The sequence below is a fragment of the Pipra filicauda genome, unplaced genomic scaffold (genome assembly GCF_003945595.2).
Source record: "Pipra filicauda isolate LSUMZ 115617 unplaced genomic scaffold, ASM394559v2 scaffold792_size85764_pilon, whole genome shotgun sequence".
Lineage (NCBI taxonomy): Eukaryota > Metazoa > Chordata > Aves > Passeriformes > Pipridae > Pipra > Pipra filicauda.
Window position 1 is genome coordinate 77,209 of NW_024104967.1, and position 8,558 is coordinate 85,766.

Sequence of the window (8,558 nt, forward strand, 5' to 3'; positions counted from 1 at the left end):
AGGGCACTGGGGGGGGGCTCAGGTGTTCCATGACAACGTGGCCCAGCTCCAGGAGAGATCTGGGGAGCAGTGAGGAGGTACTGGTCTGTCCTGGTCTGTGCTGGTCTGTCCTGGTTTGTACCCCCAATCCCCAAAGCCCCTCCCCAGCTCCCCCAGGACCCTCCCGCACCCCAAAGCCCCCCAGGCCCCCCCAGGCCCCTGACTTGGTCCTGCTGCCCCTTGAGCATCTCCAGCTCCTGCAGAACCAGGCATTTCTTTGCTCCCCACAGGGTCCTTCCCACACCCAGAATGGAATCTGGAGGCAGCAGGATGTGCACAGTGCTCCCATTTCCTACAGTGCAAAGGGGCTGCAGGGAATGATTCCCCTGCTCTTGCAAATCTGCCAAAACCTGCAGGGCACAGAAGGGGGAGCTTCAGGAATTTGCTGGCCTTGGGAGTGGAGCTCACAGGGTATTGAGAGGAACATATCCCTCAAATACAATCTCTGTGCATACACAATATCTGTCTGGACAGACAGATAAAGCAATAACCAGATATATTCTGTATCATGTATATGGCACATATTCTATAGAATCCATCCTTAGCTATTTTATGATAGATCTATAAGATATTACACATAATAAGCAGTAATAAAACAAGTGTCCTCCTTAGGGACACACACTTCAGAAGGGAACATGCACTTGACCCCCCTCTCTCTTCAGCTTCGAGCCACCCGGTGCCACAGAGGGGGACAGAGCTCCTGTGGAACATTCTATTCCACTGACACAGAGCAAGGAATAAACCCAAACTATTGCCTGGGTTTGTTCCCTGGGGGTCTCTGGAGCAGCAAGCACAGCCCCACACTGACTGCTCTGGGCTGTGCAGGCATTTGTGGTTCTGCCTGTCTCACACACACACACAAAAGTCTGCAGGTGTAGTGCTGCCCTCAGGAACCCCCCCCAACCTTGATGCAGCTAAAGCCATGGAATCTGTCTTTGTTTCCCTTGGGTTCAGGGTCAGGCTGTGCCTGTGTCCAGCCCAAAGGCTCAGAAAAGCATTTCTCCTGTCCCACTGCAATCTGCTGCTGCAGACAGGACCCAGGCACTGGTGGCACTGGGAGTGAACAGCAGAGTGTTTCCAGGGGCTCTCTGAAGGAACACAAGTGTCCAAAGAAACCAGCACAAGTGTCCACAGAAGTCCCAGTCCTTCATCCCTGAATGAGCTCATGCAGCCCAGGAAAAACTGTCTAAGTTTTATTTGCATGGAAGGAGGTTTTTCCTACTTTAACGTGGGTTGAGTTCCAAACCAGTTTCTTCATTTCCTCCTCCCGATTTCCCTGAAGGACACTGACAGGGGCCATGGACACTGACCGGGATCACATTTTGTCCCTTGGCCATACAGCTCCTGCTGTTTGGCAGCACAGGAGAGGTTAATTAGAGCCCAGGCTCCAGTGCCAGGGCGCGCCTTGAAGACGAGCTTGAAATCAAACGACTTTCCTGCTGGAGGGTTAAATTCAGTCGTCATCACCTTTTTTTGGGCTCAATCTCCATATTTTGGAGTATTTTTTTGCTCAGTGTCAACTTTTTGCAGTTTGGGTAGATGAGGGTCTTCTTGCTATTTCTGAGAGGGTTTTTGCCTGAATCTCGTTGGTTTGGGCTTTTCTGTGCTGAATCTTGGTGTTTTGGAGGTTTTTTTGGTCACAGGATACGCAGTGAGTTCTAGAGATGGACTTGGGCAGGAGGAACCCCCAAGCCAACGTGCTCAGCCCTTGTTTTCCCCCCCATCAGGATTTGTCCTTCCCAAAGCTTGGGCGGATGGAGGAGGAGGCTGCGAGGAAGAGGAAGATGCCTTGGTCCCCCCAGGCAGGTGAGGAGGAAGTCAGTGTCCCTTTGGGCGGGTGTTGTGCTGGCTCTGTCAGCCGAGCATGGCCCCGGCTGCAGGACAACCCCGCTGGCGCCGCCGTCCTGCCGGGGCCGGAGTTGGGGGGATGTCCTTGGCCTTCCCTGTGGGCCGGAGGCAAATCCCCTGCCTGTCCTTCTTGCTTCCTGCCCCAGGCCCCGAGGTGAGGACGGAGAGCCCGGAGGACAAATCCCCCTGTGAGACCCTGGTGGGAGAGGCCGTTTTGAAGGGCTCCCCGGCGCAGGAAGGCAGCGGGGAGGAAAAGGGCCGGAGATCCCCCCGCAGGAGGGGCTCCAAAGCCATCCCAGGGTGCTCTGAGGAGGAAAGACCCAGCCTGTGCCGGGAAGGTGGCCGGGGCTTGAGGCGGAGCTCCGACTTGGTGGTCCCTGAGCAGCCTCCCAGCAGGGAGAAGCTTTTCAGGTGCTTGGAATGTGGGAAGAGCTTCAGGAAGAGCTCCATTCTCATCCGACACCAGCACATCCACACTGGAGAACGTCCCTACACGTGTGGGGAATGTGGGAAGAGCTTCAACCAGAGCTCCCACCTCATCAAACACCACCGCATTCACACTGGGGAACGGCCTTACATGTGTAATGATTGTGGGAAGAGCTTCAGTGTCAACTCCAACCTGATCCAACACCAGTGCATCCACAGCGGGGAACGGCCCTACAAGTGTTGGGAATGTGGGAAGACCTTCAACAACAGCTCCAGCCTCCGCACCCACCAGCTCATCCACACCGGGGAACGGCCCTACAAGTGCTTGGAATGTGAGAAAAGGTTTCCGACCAGCTCAGATCTCCTCGTGCACCAGCGGACGCACACGGATGAGAGGCCCTTCCGCTGCACCGACTGCGGGAAGGGCTTCAAGCACAACTCCACCCTCATCATCCACCAGCGCATCCACACTGGAGAGAGGCCGTACAAGTGTGGGGAGTGTGGGAAGAGCTTCACCCACAGCTCTGCCTTGACCAGACACCAACGGACCCACCGGTAAGGGAAGCCCTTCCAGTGCCCCGACTGCAGGAAGAGCTTCAGACGCTGCTTCCACCCCGAATGAAGCCCCTGATGGTGAGGCAACCCCTGGAGTCCAGTGACAGTCAGTCCATCCCTTTCGACCACAAAGGACCAGTCCCCTTTCAAGGGGGCAGGTTCTTCCAACAGAACCCTTCTTGGGGGTGTGTGGAGATTCCTGCCTTAGCTGGGGACCCCCCAAGGTCACTGCTGGAGGTTGAGAGCAGAGATCTCCCCACCAGCATTGGTCTGGGGGAGTTCCATCCATCTCTAATTAAGAATTATTGCTTTTGTACCAGCTTCAGTGGAATTGCTTCAACAATTGCTTTAGTGTAGAGCACTGTCCTATCTTATCCTGTACTCCTGGTAGTTTTAGTGTTCTATTGTGCAGTAAATAATTGTGATGAAGATCTTTTGTTTGATCATTTGTAACCCTAAATAAATTCCTTTCTATCAATAGATCTGATTTACCATCATTAAAGCTGGAGGACAAAAGTGGTTCAGTCACACCTCTGTAATTCCTCTGAACTGAAAGTGTTGGCATAAGCCAAGGCTGAGATTGGATCCAGCAGCCCCCAGCACCCCACAGGAAGTTGGGAGCTCAGGGGGCCATCCCCCTTTGCCAACCCCTCTGTACCCAAAGACCCTCATGGGACTCTCAGACCCAGAAGACCACCCTCCCTTTTCCACCTTTCTCCCTGTTCCTCCCACTTTCCCATTGTCCCCTCAATCCCCAATTTCTCCCTGAACAGTTTTGGGGTCCTAAACTTCACTTTTTGCCCCCTCTCCTGTGGCTGCTGAAGGAGAAAATGAGGCTGCACACACAGAGTTCCATTTCAGTACTTGTCCACCCATCTTTCCGGTGTCCCCCTTTCATTGGGGTTCTTTTGGAAACAGCGCCTGGGCTTTGTCTTTTAGTCCACCGGAATTCCCAGCATGGCCCCAAAGCAGTGCCCTGATCCCACACATTCCCCTTACCTCATGTGCTGCCTGTGTTCAGCCACCAGGGAGAAACACAGGCTACCATGCAGAGCGTTCCAAGTGGTTTCCACTTTGGCAAACAGCACTCTCTGGATGGAAAACACCAGTCAAGGCCAAAACACTCCTTTTGGATCCTGATTAACTGAATGCAGCTGCTGCTGCCTTAACTTGTTCTCACAAAACTTCTCAGGGTTCCTTTGCTTCCAGGAGGCCCCACATGTCCCAATGGCCCCTGGATTCCATGAGCTTCCACAGTCTCCAAAGGTTCCTTTAGTTCCATGAGGCCCTGCAGTCCCAAAATGCTCTTTGGATTCTCGGAGATTTCCCATTGTCCCGGGGTCCCTTGTGCTTCAGAAGGAGCTGCAGTGGGACAGTGGCCCCTTGGTTCCGTGAGCTCTGCAGTGTTCCAGGAATCCTTGGGTTCCAGGAGAGCCTGCAGTTTCACAAGGACCACTGGAATGCAGGTGGTTCTGCAGGGTCCCAATGGCCCCTGGATTCTGGGAGGTTCAGAAATATCTCCGGGCTCCCTTGGTTCCAGGAGGACACTCATGTCAGCAGGAACCCTTGATTCCACGAGATTTGACAGCGTCCCAGAATTCCTTTGATTTCAAGAGGCCCTGGATTGTCCCAATGGACTCCTGATTCCATCAGCCCCCTCAATGTCACAATGGTCCCTTGGTTCCAGGAGTTTCCACAGCATCTCAGAGTTCCTTTTGTTCCATGGGGACCTGCAGTGTCACAATGGGCCCTGAATTCCAGGAGTTTTCTCAGGGTGACAGTGCTGCCTTTAACCAGAACTATAAAAAGCAAAAACAATTAGAAGTTCCCTGATAATCGTGGGCTGATTCTGACAAGTGAGGCACAAATTACCCACTGCCCAGCAAAAACCAGTGGGACCAGCCAGTGGTCCCTGCCCTGGCAGCCCAGTTTCCCCAGTCTCATCTCAAAATGACCAGTTACACTGAAGCAAAGAGCACTGGAACCAGTGCAACAAGCCCCAGTCTGACTTTCACACCTGCCCACGTGTCCTGTTTTCTGCTGCTCTACAGACTTCCTTGTTTAAAATACAATGGAAAAATAAACAGTTTTTGGGGTTGTTTTGGTTTTGGGCTTGTTTTTGTTTTCCCCCCACTGTTCTCATTGACCTCATTTCAAATCTATTTTGGTGTTTGAAGATGAATTAAAATTTTGAATGATTTTTAATGTTAATGTCTTGACCAAAGTATCAAAACATGAAAAATAAAAAAAAAAACCCACCACAAAGCTGTCCATTATTGTCACAATCAAACACTCAGAAGTACTAACATGAGAACAGTGAAAACCCCATAAATAAGACCATTAAAATAATTTTAATATTTATATATTATTATATTTTTACTAAGCTTAACATAAGGAAATTTAATTCCTGACATCAGCTTTCCCCACCTCCCAAAAAGGTAATTTAGTTACATCTTAGTCACCCTTGAAAGGCTCTTTCCAGTTGGGTTGGCCTCTGCCTTAGACACTCATGAGATCTGCCAAAACCAATTTAAGGGCAAATTTCCCCACCAGGTTCAACTGCATTGGTTTTACCAAAAGCTTTGCAAGTAACCCCACAACTTTCATCTTAAACTCTTCTCTCAACCTTGTAAAATAATTAGCAGTAAACAGACCTGGTAATGTGTTATAATTAAGAATTTCTTGTTCTCAGAGTTATTCATACACCAAAAAGATGCCACAGGAACGGCCAAAATATTAATAGCAACTTCTACACTTTGGAAATCTCCATTTGGTTTAAAAGATTTCACAGTGGTTGTTTCCTTAGGAATTCAGGCACATTTTACTAACAAGTTTCAATAAAGTTACAAAAACATCTTCCTCCACTAAGACACAGGCAGTCATCCCAACCTGAGGTAGGCACTGAAAAGCCCAATTTTTTTCTTAGCTGTCCCGAGTCTTTCATTCCTTCTGCCACATCAATTAGGCATCAGCCCATTTTTCAAGCTGCTGTTCTCTACCAGCTCCTGCTTTGGTTTCCAAGCCCAGTATTTTGGCCACGATAAAATCAGGGACCTGGGCAGTCCTGTCAGAATGACAAAGAGTACTGACCCTCCCTGCCAAGGGAGACAAACCATTCCCAACCTCGACCAAAGGTTCAAGGCAACAATTCTGAAACAAAATTTACGATGTTTTTCTCTTCAGTTTTTTGCTGCAATTCTCTGTTGCTCTATTAAAAGACCACAGCAGTGAAAGACAAGTCCTGATGGCCAAACCCAGGGCTTCAGCCACTTGAGGTCTATTGAAACCTTCTGTCCCTCAAGTGTGAGACTGAAATCCAACACAGCTTTCCTTCTGTGCATCTGAGGAGGTACCAAGGGAAGAGGAGAATTTAAAGGATTAATTTTTATGTATTTGAGGCCGTGTTTTAATATAAGTAGATTGTGAGAGATCACAAGAGAGGCACTTTTATGGTCGATTTCACACAGTCCAAATTCACAGCAAAAAGGAAGTTCTGAGTTGTTTCAGGGTTTTCAGTGTTTATACATTAATTTATTTATTTTTTATATTTAAGGCGTAGGAATTCAAATTTATATTTGGGTACCATTTTATTCAGACATTTATTTTATTTAAACATTTTTTCCGTATTTATATTTTTTATATATTTAAGGCATAGGAATTTGAATTTATATTTGGATACCATTTTATTCAAACATTTATTTTATTTAAACATTTTTTATACCTTTATTTATATGTTTTTTTTAATTTATGTAAGGCGTAGGAATTCAAATTTATATTTGGGTATCATTTTATTTAAACATTTATTTTATTTAAATATGAGTCATCACATTTTCCTCTGTGACATCACGTCCTCCTCTGTGACATCACATGTCTCCTATGACATCACAACCTCTTCTGTGACATCACAGCTCTCCTGTGACATCACATCCTCCTCTGTGAAATCACAGTTCCCCTGTGACATCACATCCCCCTCTGTGACATCGCATGTCTCCTATGACATCACATTCTCCTCTGTGACATCACATCCCTGCTGTGACATCACATCCTCCTCTGTCACATCACATCCTCCTCTGTGACATCACATCCTCCTCTGTGACACCATTCCCTCCTCTGTGACATGACAGCTCTCTTGTGACATCACATCCTCCTCTGTGACAGCACACTTTCCTCTGTGACATCACATTTTCCTCTGTGATATCAAATCCCCCTCTGTGACATCGCATGTCTCCTGTTGCCGGTGTATTTTGGTGCTGAAAAAATCTCCAGGTGCAGTTAATTAGGGGTGAGATAAGAAAGGGTTTATTTGCCAAGGCTAAGATGTTACAGATCGCGCGCCGGTCGTACCTGAGAGGTTACATTTTATAATATCGTCCATCCAATCCCAGATGTGCCCACCCTGCAGCCCTTCCTCAGGTCCGCCCCTGGTCCACCCCCTGAGAAATGGGTCTGGGGGCTTTTACTTCATCATCTTCACCATCTTCAGAGCACAAACGGTACATAGTTACCTAATTTTTGACCGTATTCTGATATGCTGTTCTGTCAACTGTCTAGGCCTTGAATTGACAAAAGACTAAACACTTCTGCTGTATTCAGAAGCAGGATTGCTATGGGGAGCATAGAATGGGGTAAGAGGGGTAGGGAATGTATAAACAAGGGTACTGGAGAAAGGGAAATGAACAAGGGACAAGGGGGGGGAAGGTGTTGCTTTTAAAAATTACTTATAAAACTGACAATTCTTACAAATATTAGAAAAATAAAAAAAAACATTAGGGGCTCCTATGACATCACATCCTCCTCTGTGGAATCACAGCTCCCTGTGGCATAACATCCTCCTCTGTGACATCACATCCTCCACTGTGACATCACATCCTCCCTGTGACATCACATCCTCCTCTGTGACATAACATCCTCCCCATGACATCCTCTTCTGTGCAATCACAGCTCTCCTATGACATCACAGCTCTCCTATGACATCACATCATCATCTATGACATCACATCCTCCGCTGTGACATCACATGTCTTCTATGACATCACATCCTCCTCTGTGACATCGCATCCTCCCCATGACATCACATCTTTCTTTGTGACATCGCAGCTCTTCTGTGACGTCACATCCTCCTCTGTGACATCACATCCTCCTCTATAAAATCATATCCTTTTCTGTGACATCACATTTTCTTCTGTGATATCACATCCTCCCCTGTGACATCACGGCTTTCCCATGACATCACATGCTTCCTGGGACATCACATCTTCCTCTGTGACATCACCTCCCCCTCTGTGACATCACATTCTTCCTGTGACATCACATTTTCCTCTGTGACATCACATCCTCCTCTGTGATATCATTCCCTTCTTTGTGACATCATGTCTCCTATGACATCACATCCTCCACTGTGACATCACAGTTCTCTATGAAATGACATAATCCCCTTTGTCATCACAGCTCTCCTGTGACATCACATCCTCCTCTGTAACATCGCATCTTTCTCTGTGACATCACATCCTCCTCTGTGACATCACATCCTCCTCTGTGACATCACATGTTTCTTGTGATATCACATCTTCCACTGTGACATCACAGCTCCCCTGTGACATCACATCCTCCTCTGTGACATCACATGCTTCCGGTGAAATCAGATCCTCCTCTGTGACACCACAGCCTCCTCTGTGACATCACAGCTCCAC